The sequence below is a fragment of the Hyla sarda genome, unplaced genomic scaffold (assembly GCF_029499605.1).
Source record: "Hyla sarda isolate aHylSar1 unplaced genomic scaffold, aHylSar1.hap1 scaffold_718, whole genome shotgun sequence".
NCBI classification, from domain to species: Eukaryota; Metazoa; Chordata; class Amphibia; order Anura; family Hylidae; genus Hyla; species Hyla sarda.
This window is the reverse complement of record NW_026610738.1, coordinates 26272-42131: the sequence shown is the minus strand read 5'-3', so window position 1 is coordinate 42131 and position 15860 is coordinate 26272. Positions and strand designations below refer to the sequence as shown.

At 46.1% G+C, this 15860-nt stretch overlaps 7 non-coding genes across 7 annotated transcripts; all 7 read left to right on the top strand.

The window, feature by feature from the left end:
- The first annotated feature begins 1870 nt into the window (after nucleotides 1-1870).
- LOC130344388 (U2 spliceosomal RNA) lies at nucleotides 1871-2061 on the top strand. Its single transcript, XR_008883330.1, has one exon. It is a non-coding gene; the product is annotated as a U2 spliceosomal RNA (small nuclear RNA).
- Nucleotides 2062-4151: 2090 nt separating this feature from the next.
- On the top strand, nucleotides 4152-4345 carry LOC130344367 (U2 spliceosomal RNA). Its single transcript, XR_008883315.1, has one exon. It is a non-coding gene; the product is annotated as a U2 spliceosomal RNA (small nuclear RNA).
- A 2096-nt stretch (nucleotides 4346-6441) lies between these two features.
- LOC130344387 (U2 spliceosomal RNA) lies at nucleotides 6442-6632 on the top strand. Its single transcript, XR_008883329.1, has one exon. It is a non-coding gene; the product is annotated as a U2 spliceosomal RNA (small nuclear RNA).
- A 2080-nt stretch (nucleotides 6633-8712) lies between these two features.
- On the top strand, nucleotides 8713-8903 carry LOC130344386 (U2 spliceosomal RNA). Its single transcript, XR_008883328.1, has one exon. It is a non-coding gene; the product is annotated as a U2 spliceosomal RNA (small nuclear RNA).
- Nucleotides 8904-10987: 2084 nt separating this feature from the next.
- Nucleotides 10988-11178, top strand: LOC130344385 (U2 spliceosomal RNA). The gene has a single exon (XR_008883327.1). It is a non-coding gene; the product is annotated as a U2 spliceosomal RNA (small nuclear RNA).
- Nucleotides 11179-13259: 2081 nt separating this feature from the next.
- LOC130344383 (U2 spliceosomal RNA) lies at nucleotides 13260-13450 on the top strand. Its single transcript, XR_008883325.1, has one exon. It is a non-coding gene; the product is annotated as a U2 spliceosomal RNA (small nuclear RNA).
- A 2078-nt stretch (nucleotides 13451-15528) lies between these two features.
- Nucleotides 15529-15719, top strand: LOC130344382 (U2 spliceosomal RNA). The gene has a single exon (XR_008883324.1). It is a non-coding gene; the product is annotated as a U2 spliceosomal RNA (small nuclear RNA).
- Nucleotides 15720-15860: the final 141 nt, after the last annotated feature.

Sequence of the window (15860 nt, the reverse complement as noted above, 5' to 3'; positions counted from 1 at the left end):
ATTGGATCATTTGAGTAGCCAGCACACCTGTGCAGGTAGGGCATGACATGATAGGCAGCTGCCTTGATAGCGGGTGGGTGCTGAATGTTCCTAATTGACAAAATAAGATTAATGCTTATGAAGAAATATAAAATCTCATCCCTTCCCCAATATCGCGCCACACCCCTACCCCTTAATTCCCTGGTTGAACTTGATGGACATATGTCTTTTTTCGACCGTACTAACTATGTAACTATGTAACATAACATGGGGGGGGGGGGTCTCCTGGCTGTTCACACAGGTGTGTCATTGCTGTACATTGACCATGCATTGCTTCTGTGGTATTGCAAAGGCAAAGACAAATGCTTCCAGCCATCCATTGCACTAATGGATTGGTCATCAGCTGGCTGTCTATGTCCCGCATCAATATAGACCAAAGTACAGAGGGTTAGGCTATGCTATTGTGCACCTACCTGATGCATCAGAAGGTGCGAGGCCCTTGCTAAATTCTGTGCACAGACTTTGAGATCTATGCTTTAGACTGTATCTAAACCTGCTCCAACATGGACTGACATTCTGGCCTACTTTCAGCCGATGCGACTTGTCTGTCGCTGAACAGTCGCTTTTTATGTATTCAGCACCTATGTATAATGTTGTAAAAATGCTCTAGAAGCTAAAGTCGCAGAAATGTCACACATATTTGGCCTGCAACTTTCTGTGCGACAAATTCAGACAGGAAAAATCAGTATAAATCCTTAGAAAATTATCCCCCAGTGTCTCCATCTGCTGGCGGTATTGAATAAGCATTGCTGCACTGATGGGGTATGCATTAGACGAAAAAAAAGAAGAAAAAGAAGAATAATACGCCCAGAAAAGAGGCGAAAAGGAGAAAAACGTAAAAAAACGTGAAAAAAAAGTAAGAGGAAGAGAAGGGAAAAAAAGGTGGAAATGGGTTTAAAAGTGATTTCGGCGGAGAAATATATATATATATATATATATATATATATATATATATATACGCGCACACACACACATATATATAAACGTATTCTCCGTTGAGATATTGCAGCCGCTGCTGTGTCCAGGCCCAGGAGCCTTAGCACTGTGCTGTGATGTCACTCAATACCACTGACATCACTAGGTGTAAACAACATCTCTCCTTTGCTGTGTATGTGACTATGGAGCTGTTTGGTGATGTCGTCTATTATGGCCTTCATAGAAGCAACAGGAGATTGTTGCATCCATCTAGAACCCTCAGAACTACAGTGCTATGATGTCACTCACTTCCACAGGCCTTGCAGAGTGTAAACAACAACAACCCAGCTTTGTTGTGTATGTAACCATAGGGATTTGTGATGTCACCTAGAACCTTCACAGCAGCGACAGCTTTATGAGGAGCATCAGCACTGCTCTGCCTGAGCAGAACCATCACCGCCATAGGTTGTCAAATAACCCGGGTTTAACCCACACAGGTAAGTCCAATGGGGTGCAGGCATGTCCTCTATGCTTACAGCTTCCCGTGGGTGTTGGTTTGATACCGTTTGGGGACAGCCAAGGAGGCATCTGCAGGCAACAAAGGTAGGTGTGTGCTTGTGTGTGTGTTTCCTATGCAGATCCTAAGCCCAGTGTCACATGCAAGTAGGAGGAGTAAGAAGGGTTCCTGGCAAATCCGGGTTATGGATTGCATTTAAAAAGGCCCCGTGGGAGTGCAATGGGCCCCTGTCTTGCTGCTTAGCAATAATGGTATGGGTTTAGGTTCTGCTGTGTGTACTGGTGGTTGACTGCCCCCCAGCCCAGAGTGTGCATGGAAAATTGTCTGGCAGCCTCCCTGACAGCAAGCAGTGATAGTGCCCATGAAGGGGACCTTGTTGGGCCCGCCCCTTTCACGGTTATCGCTTCTCGGCCTTTTGGCTAAGATCAAGTGTAGTATCTGTTCTTATCAGTTTAATATCTGATACGTCCCCTATCTGGGGACCATATATTAAATGGATTTTTGAGAACGGGGGCCGATTTCGAAGCTTGCTTCCGTCGCCCTATGCATTGACCCGATATGGCAGTATCTTCGGGTACAGTGCACCACCCCCTTACAGGGTTAAAAAGAAAGATTCCTACTTTCATTGCTACCTGCTTGCTGGCTAGCCAGCTAGCCAGCCCTGTGGGCCTTGCTGCTGCTGCTGCTGCAGCCAAAAAACAAAAGGTGGTGCTGCTGCTGCTTCTGCTTCTGCTTGTGTCTGGCCGCTGTTGGAGCGTCCAGGCACAGGACTTCTGCTGCTGCTGACTAAATGGCCTCCTTAATTGGATCATTTGAGTAGCCAGCACACCTGTGCAGGTAGGGCATGACATGATAGGCAGCTGCCTTGATAGCGGGTGGGTGCTGAATGTTCCTAATTGACAAAATAAGATTAATGCTTATGAAGAAATATAAAATCTCATCCCTTCCCCCAATATCGCGCCACACCCCTACCCCTTAATTCCCTGGTTGAACTTGATGGACATATGTCTTTTTTCGACCGTACTAACTATGTAACTATGTAACATAACATGGGGGGGGGGGGTCTCCTGGCTGTTCACACAGGTGTGTCATTGCTGTACATTGACCATGCATTGCTTCTGTGGTATTGCAAAGGCAAAGACAAATGCTTCCAGCCATCCATTGCACTAATGGATTGGTCATCAGCTGGCTGTCTATGTCCCGCATCAATATAGACCAAAGTACAGAGGGTTAGGCTATGCTATTGTGCACCTACCTGATGCATCAGAAGGTGCGAGGCCCTTGCTAAATTCTGTGCACAGACTTTGAGATCTATGCTTTAGACTGTATCTAAACCTGCTCCAACATGGACTGACATTCTGGCCTACTTTCAGCCGATGCGACTTGTCTGTCGCTGAACAGTCGCTTTTTATGTATTCAGCACCTATGTATAATGTTGTAAAAATGCTCTAGAAGCTAAAGTCGCAGAAATGTCACACATATTTGGCCTGCAACTTTCTGTGCGACAAATTCAGACAGGAAAAATCAGTATAAATCCTTAGAAAATTATCCCCCAGTGTCTCCATCTGCTGGCGGTATTGAATAAGCATTGCTGCACTGATGGGGTATGCATTAGACGAAAAAAAAGAAGAAAAAGATGAATAATACGCCCAGAAAAGAGGCGAAAAGGAGAAAAACGTAAAAAAACGTGAAAAAAAGTAAGAGGAAGAGAAGGGAAAAAAAGGTGGAAATGGGTTTAAAAGTGATTTCGGCGGAGAAATATATATATATATATATATATATATATATATATATATATATATATACCGCGCACACACACACATATATATAAACGTATTCTCCGTTGAGATATTGCAGCCGCTGCTGTGTCCAGGCCCAGGAGCCTTAGCACTGTGCTGTGATGTCACTCAATACCACTGACATCACTAGGTGTAAACAACATCTCTCCTTTGCTGTGTATGTGACTATGGAGCTGTCTGGTGATGTCGTCTATTATGGCCTTCATAGAAGCAACAGGAGATTGTTGCATCCATCTAGAACCCTCAGAACTACAGTGCTATGATGTCACTCACTTCCACAGGCCTTGCAGAGTGTAAACAACAACAACCCAGCTTTGTTGTGTATGTAACCATAGGGATTTGTGATGTCACCCTAGAACCTTCACAGCAGCGACAGCTTTATGAGGAGCATCAGCACTGCTCTGCCTGAGCAGAACCATCACCGCCATAGGTTGTCAAATAACCCGGGTTTAACCCACACAGGTAAGTCCAATGGGGTGCAGGCATGTCCTCTATGCTTACAGCTTCCGTGGGTGTTGGTTTGATACCGTTTGGGGACAGCCCAAGGAGGCATCTGCAGGCAACAAAGGTAGGTGTGTGCTTGTGTGTGTGTTTCCTATGCAGATCCTAAGCCCAGTGTCACATGCAAGTAGGAGGAGTAAGAAGGGTTCCTGGCAAATCCGGGTTATGGATTGCATTTAAAAAGGCCCCGTGGGAGTGCAATGGGCCCCTGTCTTGCTGCTTAGCAATAATGGTATGGGTTTAGGTTCTGCTGTGTGTACTGGTGGTTGACTGCCCCCCAGCCCAGAGTGTGCATGGAAAATTGTCTGGCAGCCTCCCTGACAGCAAGCAGTGATAGTGCCCATGAAGGGGACCTTGTGGGCCCCGCCCCTTTCACGGTTATCGCTTCTCGGCCTTTTGGCTAAGATCAAGTGTAGTATCTGTTCTTATCAGTTTAATATCTGATACGTCCCCTATCTGGGGGGGACCATATATTAAATGGATTTTTGAGAACGGGGGCCGATTTCGAAGCTTGCTTCCGTCGCCCTATGCATTGACCCGATATGGCAGTATCTTCGGGTACAGTGCACCACCCCCTTACAGGGTTAAAAAGAAAGATTCCTACTTTCATTGCTACCTGCTTGCTGGCTAGCCAGCTAGCCAGCCCTGTGGGCCTTGCTGCTGCTGCTGCTGCAGCCAAAAAACAAAAGGTGGTGCTGCTGCTGCTTCTGCTTCTGCTTCTGCTTGTGTCTGGCCGCTGTTGGAGCGTCCAGGCACAGGACTTCTGCTGCTGCTGACTAAATGGCCTCCTTAATTGGATCATTTGAGTAGCCAGCACACCTGTGCAGGTAGGGCATGACATGATAGGCAGCTGCCTTGATAGCGGGTGGGTGCTGAATGTTCCTAATTGACAAAATAAGATTAATGCTTATGAAGAAATATAAAATCTCATCCCTTCCCCAATATCGCGCCACACCCCTACCCCTTAATTCCCTGGTTGAACTTGATGGACATATGTCTTTTTTCGACCGTACTAACTATGTAACTATGTAACATAACATGGGGGGGGGGGGTCTCCTGGCTGTTCACACAGGTGTGTCATTGCTGTACATTGACCATGCATTGCTTCTGTGGTATTGCAAAGGCAAAGACAAATGCTTCCAGCCATCCATTGCACTAATGGATTGGTCATCAGCTGGCTGTCTATGTCCCGCATCAATATAGACCAAAGTACAGAGGGTTAGGCTATGCTATTGTGCACCTACCTGATGCATCAGAAGGTGCGAGGCCCTTGCTAAATTCTGTTCACAGACTTTGAGATCTATGCTTTAGACTGTATCTAAACCTGCTCCAACATGGACTGACATTCTGGCCTACTTTCAGCCGATGCGACTTGTCTGTCGCTGAACAGTCGCTTTTTATGTATTCAGCACCTATGTATAATGTTGTAAAAATGCTCTAGAAGCTAAAGTCGCAGAAATGTCACACATATTTGGCCTGCAACTTTCTGTGCGACAAATTCAGACAGGAAAAATCAGTATAAATCCTTAGAAAATTATCCCCCAGTGTCTCCATCTGCTGGCGGTATTGAATAAGCATTGCTGCACTGATGGGGTATGCATTAGACGAAAAAAAAGAAGAAAAAGAAGAATAATACGCCCAGAAAAGAGGCGAAAAGGAGAAAAACGTAAAAAAACGTGAAAAAAAAGTAAGAGGAAGAGAAGGGAAAAAAAGGTGGAAATGGGTTTAAAAGTGATTTCGGCGGAGAAATATATATATATATATATATATATATATATATATATATATATATATATACGCGCACACACACACATATATATAAACGTATTCTCCGTTGAGATATTGCAGCCGCTGCTGTGTCCAGGCCCAGGAGCCTTAGCACTGTGCTGTGATGTCACTCAATACCACTGACATCACTAGGTGTAAACAACATCTCTCCTTTGCTGTGTATGTGACTATGGAGCTGTTTGGTGATGTCGTCTATTATGGCCTTCATAGAAGCAACAGGAGATTGTTGCATCCATCTAGAACCCTCAGAACTACAGTGCTATGATGTCACTCACTTCCACAGGCCTTGCAGAGTGTAAACAACAACAACCCAGCTTTGTTGTGTATGTAACCATAGGGATTTGTGATGTCACCTAGAACCTTCACAGCAGCGACAGCTTTATGAGGAGCATCAGCACTGCTCTGCCTGAGCAGAACCATCACCGCCATAGGTTGTCAAATAACCCGGGTTTAACCCACACAGGTAAGTCCAATGGGGTGCAGGCATGTCCTCTATGCTTACAGCTTCCCGTGGGTGTTGGTTTGATACCGTTTGGGGACAGCCAAGGAGGCATCTGCAGGCAACAAAGGTAGGTGTGTGCTTGTGTGTGTGTTTCCTATGCAGATCCTAAGCCCAGTGTCACATGCAAGTAGGAGGAGTAAGAAGGGTTCCTGGCAAATCCGGGTTATGGATTGCATTTAAAAAGGCCCCGTGGGAGTGCAATGGGCCCCTGTCTTGCTGCTTAGCAATAATGGTATGGGTTTAGGTTCTGCTGTGTGTACTGGTGGTTGACTGCCCCCCAGCCCAGAGTGTGCATGGAAAATTGTCTGGCAGCCTCCCTGACAGCAAGCAGTGATAGTGCCCATGAAGGGGACCTTGTTGGGCCCGCCCCTTTCACGGTTATCGCTTCTCGGCCTTTTGGCTAAGATCAAGTGTAGTATCTGTTCTTATCAGTTTAATATCTGATACGTCCCCTATCTGGGGACCATATATTAAATGGATTTTTGAGAACGGGGGCCGATTTCGAAGCTTGCTTCCGTCGCCCTATGCATTGACCCGATATGGCAGTATCTTCGGGTACAGTGCACCACCCCCTTACAGGGTTAAAAAGAAAGATTCCTACTTTCATTGCTACCTGCTTGCTGGCTAGCCAGCTAGCCAGCCCTGTGGGCCTTGCTGCTGCTGCTGCTGCAGCCAAAAAACAAAAGGTGGTGCTGCTGCTGCTTCTGCTTCTGCTTGTGTCTGGCCGCTGTTGGAGCGTCCAGGCACAGGACTTCTGCTGCTGCTGACTAAATGGCCTCCTTAATTGGATCATTTGAGTAGCCAGCACACCTGTGCAGGTAGGGCATGACATGATAGGCAGCTGCCTTGATAGCGGGTGGGTGCTGAATGTTCCTAATTGACAAAATAAGATTAATGCTTATGAAGAAATATAAAATCTCATCCCTTCCCCAATATCGCGCCACACCCCTACCCCTTAATTCCCTGGTTGAACTTGATGGACATATGTCTTTTTTCGACCGTACTAACTATGTAACTATGTAACATAACATGGGGGGGGGGGGTCTCCTGGCTGTTCACACAGGTGTGTCATTGCTGTACATTGACCATGCATTGCTTCTGTGGTATTGCAAAGGCAAAGACAAATGCTTCCAGCCATCCATTGCACTAATGGATTGGTCATCAGCTGGCTGTCTATGTCCCGCATCAATATAGACCAAAGTACAGAGGGTTAGGCTATGCTATTGTGCACCTACCTGATGCATCAGAAGGTGCGAGGCCCTTGCTAAATTCTGTGCACAGACTTTGAGATCTATGCTTTAGACTGTATCTAAACCTGCTCCAACATGGACTGACATTCTGGCCTACTTTCAGCCGATGCGACTTGTCTGTCGCTGAACAGTCGCTTTTTATGTATTCAGCACCTATGTATAATGTTGTAAAAATGCTCTAGAAGCTAAAGTCGCAGAAATGTCACACATATTTGGCCTGCAACTTTCTGTGCGACAAATTCAGACAGGAAAAATCAGTATAAATCCTTAGAAAATTATCCCCCAGTGTCTCCATCTGCTGGCGGTATTGAATAAGCATTGCTGCACTGATGGGGTATGCATTAGACGAAAAAAAAGAAGAAAAAGAAGAATAATACGCCCAGAAAAGAGGCGAAAAGGAGAAAAACGTAAAAAAACGTGAAAAAAAAGTAAGAGGAAGAGAAGGGAAAAAAAGGTGGAAATGGGTTTAAAAGTGATTTCGGCGGAGAAATATATATATATATATATATATATATATATATATATATACGCGCACACACACACATATATATAAACGTATTCTCCGTTGAGATATTGCAGCCGCTGCTGTGTCCAGGCCCAGGAGCCTTAGCACTGTGCTGTGATGTCACTCAATACCACTGACATCACTAGGTGTAAACAACATCTCTCCTTTGCTGTGTATGGGACTATGGAGCTGTTTGGTGATGTCGTCTATTATGGCCTTCATAGAAGCAACAGGAGATTGTTGCATCCATCTAGAACCCTCAGAACTACAGTGCTATGATGTCACTCACTTCCACAGGCCTTGCAGAGTGTAAACAACAACAACCCAGCTTTGTTGTGTATGTAACCATAGGGATTTGTGATGTCACCTAGAACCTTCACAGCAGCGACAGCTTTATGAGGAGCATCAGCACTGCTCTGCCTGAGCAGAACCATCACCGCCATAGGTTGTCAAATAACCCGGGTTTAACCCACACAGGTAAGTCCAATGGGGTGCAGGCATGTCCTCTATGCTTACAGCTTCCCGTGGGTGTTGGTTTGATACCGTTTGGGGACAGCCAAGGAGGCATCTGCAGGCAACAAAGGTAGGTGTGTGCTTGTGTGTGTGTTTCCTATGCAGATCCTAAGCCCAGTGTCACATGCAAGTAGGAGGAGTAAGAAGGGTTCCTGGCAAATCCGGGTTATGGATTGCATTTAAAAAGGCCCCGTGGGAGTGCAATGGGCCCCTGTCTTGCTGCTTAGCAATAATGGTATGGGTTTAGGTTCTGCTGTGTGTACTGGTGGTTGACTGCCCCCCAGCCCAGAGTGTGCATGGAAAATTGTCTGGCAGCCTCCCTGACAGCAAGCAGTGATAGTGCCCATGAAGGGGACCTTGTTGGGCCCGCCCCTTTCACGGTTATCGCTTCTCGGCCTTTTGGCTAAGATCAAGTGTAGTATCTGTTCTTATCAGTTTAATATCTGATACGTCCCCTATCTGGGGACCATATATTAAATGGATTTTTGAGAACGGGGGCCGATTTCGAAGCTTGCTTCCGTCGCCCTATGCATTGACCCGATATGGCAGTATCTTCGGGTACAGTGCACCACCCCCTTACAGGGTTAAAAAGAAAGATTCCTACTTTCATTGCTACCTGCTTGCTGGCTAGCCAGCTAGCCAGCCCTGTGGGCCTTGCTGCTGCTGCTGCTGCAGCCAAAAAACAAAAGGTGGTGCTGCTGCTGCTTCTGCTTCTGCTTGTGTCTGGCCGCTGTTGGAGCGTCCAGGCACAGGACTTCTGCTGCTGCTGACTAAATGGCCTCCTTAATTGGATCATTTGAGTAGCCAGCACACCTGTGCAGGTAGGGCATGACATGATAGGCAGCTGCCTTGATAGCGGGTGGGTGCTGAATGTTCCTAATTGACAAAATAAGATTAATGCTTATGAAGAAATATAAAATCTCATCCCTTCCCCAATATCGCGCCACACCCCTACCCCTTAATTCCCTGGTTGAACTTGATGGACATATGTCTTTTTTCGACCGTACTAACTATGTAACTATGTAACATAACATGGGGGGGGGGGGTCTCCTGGCTGTTCACACAGGTGTGTCATTGCTGTACATTGACCATGCATTGCTTCTGTGGTATTGCAAAGGCAAAGACAAATGCTTCCAGCCATCCATTGCACTAATGGATTGGTCATCAGCTGGCTGTCTATGTCCCGCATCAATATAGACCAAAGTACAGAGGGTTAGGCTATGCTATTGTGCACCTACCTGATGCATCAGAAGGTGCGAGGCCCTTGCTAAATTCTGTGCACAGACTTTGAGATCTATGCTTTAGACTGTATCTAAACCTGCTCCAACATGGACTGACATTCTGGCCTACTTTCAGCCGATGCGACTTGTCTGTCGCTGAACAGTCGCTTTTTATGTATTCAGCACCTATGTATAATGTTGTAAAAATGCTCTAGAAGCTAAAGTCGCAGAAATGTCACACATATTTGGCCTGCAACTTTCTGTGCGACAAATTCAGACAGGAAAAATCAGTATAAATCCTTAGAAAATTATCCCCCAGTGTCTCCATCTGCTGGCGGTATTGAATAAGCATTGCTGCACTGATGGGGTATGCATTAGACGAAAAAAAAGAAGAAAAAGAAGAATAATACGCCCAGAAAAGAGGCGAAAAGGAGAAAAACGTAAAAAAACGTGAAAAAAAAGTAAGAGGAAGAGAAGGGAAAAAAAGGTGGAAATGGGTTTAAAAGTGATTTCGGCGGAGAAATATATATATATATATATATATATATATATATATATATATATACGCGCACACACACACATATATATAAACGTATTCTCCGTTGAGATATTGCAGCCGCTGCTGTGTCCAGGCCCAGGAGCCTTAGCACTGTGCTGTGATGTCACTCAATACCACTGACATCACTAGGTGTAAACAACATCTCTCCTTTGCTGTGTATGTGACTATGGAGCTGTTTGGTGATGTCGTCTATTATGGCCTTCATAGAAGCAACAGGAGATTGTTGCATCCATCTAGAACCCTCAGAACTACAGTGCTATGATGTCACTCACTTCCACAGGCCTTGCAGAGTGTAAACAACAACAACCCAGCTTTGTTGTGTATGTAACCATAGGGATTTGTGATGTCACCTAGAACCTTCACAGCAGCGACAGCTTTATGAGGAGCATCAGCACTGCTCTGCCTGAGCAGAACCATCACCGCCATAGGTTGTCAAATAACCCGGGTTTAACCCACACAGGTAAGTCCAATGGGGTGCAGGCATGTCCTCTATGCTTACAGCTTCCCGTGGGTGTTGGTTTGATACCGTTTGGGGACAGCCAAGGAGGCATCTGCAGGCAACAAAGGTAGGTGTGTGCTTGTGTGTGTGTTTCCTATGCAGATCCTAAGCCCAGTGTCACATGCAAGTAGGAGGAGTAAGAAGGGTTCCTGGCAAATCCGGGTTATGGATTGCATTTAAAAAGGCCCCGTGGGAGTGCAATGGGCCCCTGTCTTGCTGCTTAGCAATAATGGTATGGGTTTAGGTTCTGCTGTGTGTACTGGTGGTTGACTGCCCCCCAGCCCAGAGTGTGCATGGAAAATTGTCTGGCAGCCTCCCTGACAGCAAGCAGTGATAGTGCCCATGAAGGGGACCTTGTTGGGCCCGCCCCTTTCACGGTTATCGCTTCTCGGCCTTTTGGCTAAGATCAAGTGTAGTATCTGTTCTTATCAGTTTAATATCTGATACGTCCCCTATCTGGGGACCATATATTAAATGGATTTTTGAGAACGGGGGCCGATTTCGAAGCTTGCTTCCGTCGCCCTATGCATTGACCCGATATGGCAGTATCTTCGGGTACAGTGCACCACCCCCTTACAGGGTTAAAAAGAAAGATTCCTACTTTCATTGCTACCTGCTTGCTGGCTAGCCAGCTAGCCAGCCCTGTGGGCCTTGCTGCTGCTGCTGCTGCAGCCAAAAAACAAAAGGTGGTGCTGCTGCTGCTTCTGCTTCTGCTTGTGTCTGGCCGCTGTTGGAGCGTCCAGGCACAGGACTTCTGCTGCTGCTGACTAAATGGCCTCCTTAATTGGATCATTTGAGTAGCCAGCACACCTGTGCAGGTAGGGCATGACATGATAGGCAGCTGCCTTGATAGCGGGTGGGTGCTGAATGTTCCTAATTGACAAAATAAGATTAATGCTTATGAAGAAATATAAAATCTCATCCCTTCCCCAATATCGCGCCACACCCCTACCCCTTAATTCCCTGGTTGAACTTGATGGACATATGTCTTTTTTCGACCGTACTAACTATGTAACTATGTAACATAACATGGGGGGGGGGGGTCTCCTGGCTGTTCACACAGGTGTGTCATTGCTGTACATTGACCATGCATTGCTTCTGTGGTATTGCAAAGGCAAAGACAAATGCTTCCAGCCATCCATTGCACTAATGGATTGGTCATCAGCTGGCTGTCTATGTCCCGCATCAATATAGACCAAAGTACAGAGGGTTAGGCTATGCTATTGTGCACCTACCTGATGCATCAGAAGGTGCGAGGCCCTTGCTAAATTCTGTGCACAGACTTTGAGATCTATGCTTTAGACTGTATCTAAACCTGCTCCAACATGGACTGACATTCTGGCCTACTTTCAGCCGATGCGACTTGTCTGTCGCTGAACAGTCGCTTTTTATGTATTCAGCACCTATGTATAATGTTGTAAAAATGCTCTAGAAGCTAAAGTCGCAGAAATGTCACACATATTTGGCCTGCAACTTTCTGTGCGACAAATTCAGACAGGAAAAATCAGTATAAATCCTTAGAAAATTATCCCCCAGTGTCTCCATCTGCTGGCGGTATTGAATAAGCATTGCTGCACTGATGGGGTATGCATTAGACGAAAAAAAAGAAGAAAAAGAAGAATAATACGCCCAGAAAAGAGGCGAAAAGGAGAAAAACGTAAAAAAACGTGAAAAAAAAGTAAGAGGAAGAGAAGGGAAAAAAAGGTGGAAATGGGTTTAAAAGTGATTTCGGCGGAGAATATATATATATATATATATATATATATATATATATATATACGCGCACACACACACATATATATAAACGTATTCTCCGTTGAGATATTGCAGCCGCTGCTGTGTCCAGGCCCAGGAGCCTTAGCACTGTGCTGTGATGTCACTCAATACCACTGACATCACTAGGTGTAAACAACATCTCTCCTTTGCTGTGTATGTGACTATGGAGCTGTTTGGTGATGTCGTCTATTATGGCCTTCATAGAAGCAACAGGAGATTGTTGCATCCATCTAGAACCCTCAGAACTACAGTGCTATGATGTCACTCACTTCCACAGGCCTTGCAGAGTGTAAACAACAACAACCCAGCTTTGTTGTGTATGTAACCATAGGGATTTGTGATGTCACCTAGAACCTTCACAGCAGCGACAGCTTTATGAGGAGCATCAGCACTGCTCTGCCTGAGCAGAACCATCACCGCCATAGGTTGTCAAATAACCCGGGTTTAACCCACACAGGTAAGTCCAATGGGGTGCAGGCATGTCCTCTATGCTTACAGCTTCCCGTGGGTGTTGGTTTGATACCGTTTGGGGACAGCCAAGGAGGCATCTGCAGGCAACAAAGGTAGGTGTGTGCTTGTGTGTGTGTTTCCTATGCAGATCCTAAGCCCAGTGTCACATGCAAGTAGGAGGAGTAAGAAGGGTTCCTGGCAAATCCGGGTTATGGATTGCATTTAAAAAGGCCCCGTGGGAGTGCAATGGGCCCCTGTCTTGCTGCTTAGCAATAATGGTATGGGTTTAGGTTCTGCTGTGTGTACTGGTGGTTGACTGCCCCCCAGCCCAGAGTGTGCATGGAAAATTGTCTGGCAGCCTCCCTGACAGCAAGCAGTGATAGTGCCCATGAAGGGGACCTTGTTGGGCCCGCCCCTTTCACGGTTATCGCTTCTCGGCCTTTTGGCTAAGATCAAGTGTAGTATCTGTTCTTATCAGTTTAATATCTGATACGTCCCCTATCTGGGGACCATATATTAAATGGATTTTTGAGAACGGGGGCCGATTTCGAAGCTTGCTTCCGTCGCCCTATGCATTGACCCGATATGGCAGTATCTTCGGGTACAGTGCACCACCCCCTTACAGGGTTAAAAAGAAAGATTCCTACTTTCATTGCTACCTGCTTGCTGGCTAGCCAGCTAGCCAGCCCTGTGGGCCTTGCTGCTGCTGCTGCTGCAGCCAAAAAACAAAAGGTGGTGCTGCTGCTGCTTCTGCTTCTGCTTGTGTCTGGCCGCTGTTGGAGCGTCCAGGCACAGGACTTCTGCTGCTGCTGACTAAATGGCCTCCTTAATTGGATCATTTGAGTAGCCAGCACACCTGTGCAGGTAGGGCATGACATGATAGGCAGCTGCCTTGATAGCGGGTGGGTGCTGAATGTTCCTAATTGACAAAATAAGATTAATGCTTATGAAGAAATATAAAATCTCATCCCTTCCCCAATATCGCGCCACACCCCTACCCCTTAATTCCCTGGTTGAACTTGATGGACATATGTCTTTTTTCGACCGTACTAACTATGTAACTATGTAACATAACATGGGGGGGGGGGTCTCCTGGCTGTTCACACAGGTGTGTCATTGCTGTACATTGACCATGCATTGCTTCTGTGGTATTGCAAAGGCAAAGACAAATGCTTCCAGCCATCCATTGCACTAATGGATTGGTCATCAGCTGGCTGTCTATGTCCCGCATCAATATAGACCAAAGTACAGAGGGTTAGGCTATGCTATTGTGCACCTACCTGATGCATCAGAAGGTGCGAGGCCCTTGCTAAATTCTGTGCACAGACTTTGAGATCTATGCTTTAGACTGTATCTAAACCTGCTCCAACATGGACTGACATTCTGGCCTACTTTCAGCCGATGCGACTTGTCTGTCGCTGAACAGTCGCTTTTTATGTATTCAGCACCTATGTATAATGTTGTAAAAATGCTCTAGAAGCTAAAGTCGCAGAAATGTCACACATATTTGGCCTGCAACTTTCTGTGCGACAAATTCAGACAGGAAAAATCAGTATAAATCCTTAGAAAATTATCCCCCAGTGTCTCCATCTGCTGGCGGTATTGAATAAGCATTGCTGCACTGATGGGGTATGCATTAGACGAAAAAAAAGAAGAAAAAGAAGAATAATACGCCCAGAAAAGAGGCGAAAAGGAGAAAAACGTAAAAAAACGTGAAAAAAAAGTAAGAGGAAGAGAAGGGAAAAAAAGGTGGAAATGGGTTTAAAAGTGATTTCGGCGAAATATATATATATATATATATATATATATATATATATATACGCGCACACACACACATATATATATAAACGTATTCTCCGTTGAGATATTGCAGCCGCTGCTGTGTCCAGGCCCAGGAGCCTTAGCACTGTGCTGTGATGTCACTCAATACCACTGACATCACTAGGTGTAAACAACATCTCTCCTTTGCTGTGTATGTGACTATGGAGCTGTTTGGTGATGTCGTCTATTATGGCCTTCATAGAAGCAACAGGAGATTGTTGCATCCATCTAGAACCCTCAGAACTACAGTGCTATGATGTCACTCACTTCCACAGGCCTTGCAGAGTGTAAACAACAACAACCCAGCTTTGTTGTGTATGTAACCATAGGGATTTGTGATGTCACCTAGAACCTTCACAGCAGCGACAGCTTTATGAGGAGCATCAGCACTGCTCTGCCTGAGCAGAACCATCACCGCCATAGGTTGTCAAATAACCCGGGTTTAACCCACACAGGTAAGTCCAATGGGGTGCAGGCATGTCCTCTATGCTTACAGCTTCCCGTGGGTGTTGGTTTGATACCGTTTGGGGACAGCCAAGGAGGCATCTGCAGGCAACAAAGGTAGGTGTGTGCTTGTGTGTGTGTTTCCTATGCAGATCCTAAGCCCAGTGTCACATGCAAGTAGGAGGAGTAAGAAGGGTTCCTGGCAAATCCGGGTTATGGATTGCATTTAAAAAGGCCCCGTGGGAGTGCAATGGGCCCCTGTCTTGCTGCTTAGCAATAATGGTATGGGTTTAGGTTCTGCTGTGTGTACTGGTGGTTGACTGCCCCCCAGCCCAGAGTGTGCATGGAAAATTGTCTGGCAGCCTCCCTGACAGCAAGCAGTGATAGTGCCCATGAAGGGGACCTTGTTGGGCCCGCCCCTTTCACGGTTATCGCTTCTCGGCCTTTTGGCTAAGATCAAGTGTAGTATCTGTTCTTATCAGTTTAATATCTGATACGTCCCCTATCTGGGGACCATATATTAAATGGATTTTTGAGAACGGGGGCCGATTTCGAAGCTTGCTTCCGTCGCCCTATGCATTGACCCGATATGGCAGTATCTTCGGGTACAGTGCACCACCCCCTTACAGGGTTAAAAAGAAAGATTCCTACTTTCATTGCTACCTGCTTGCTGGCTAGCCAGCTAGCCAGCCCTGTGGGCCTTGCTGCTGCTGCTGCTGCTGCCAAAAAACAAAAGGTGGTGCTGCTGCTGCTTCTGCTTCT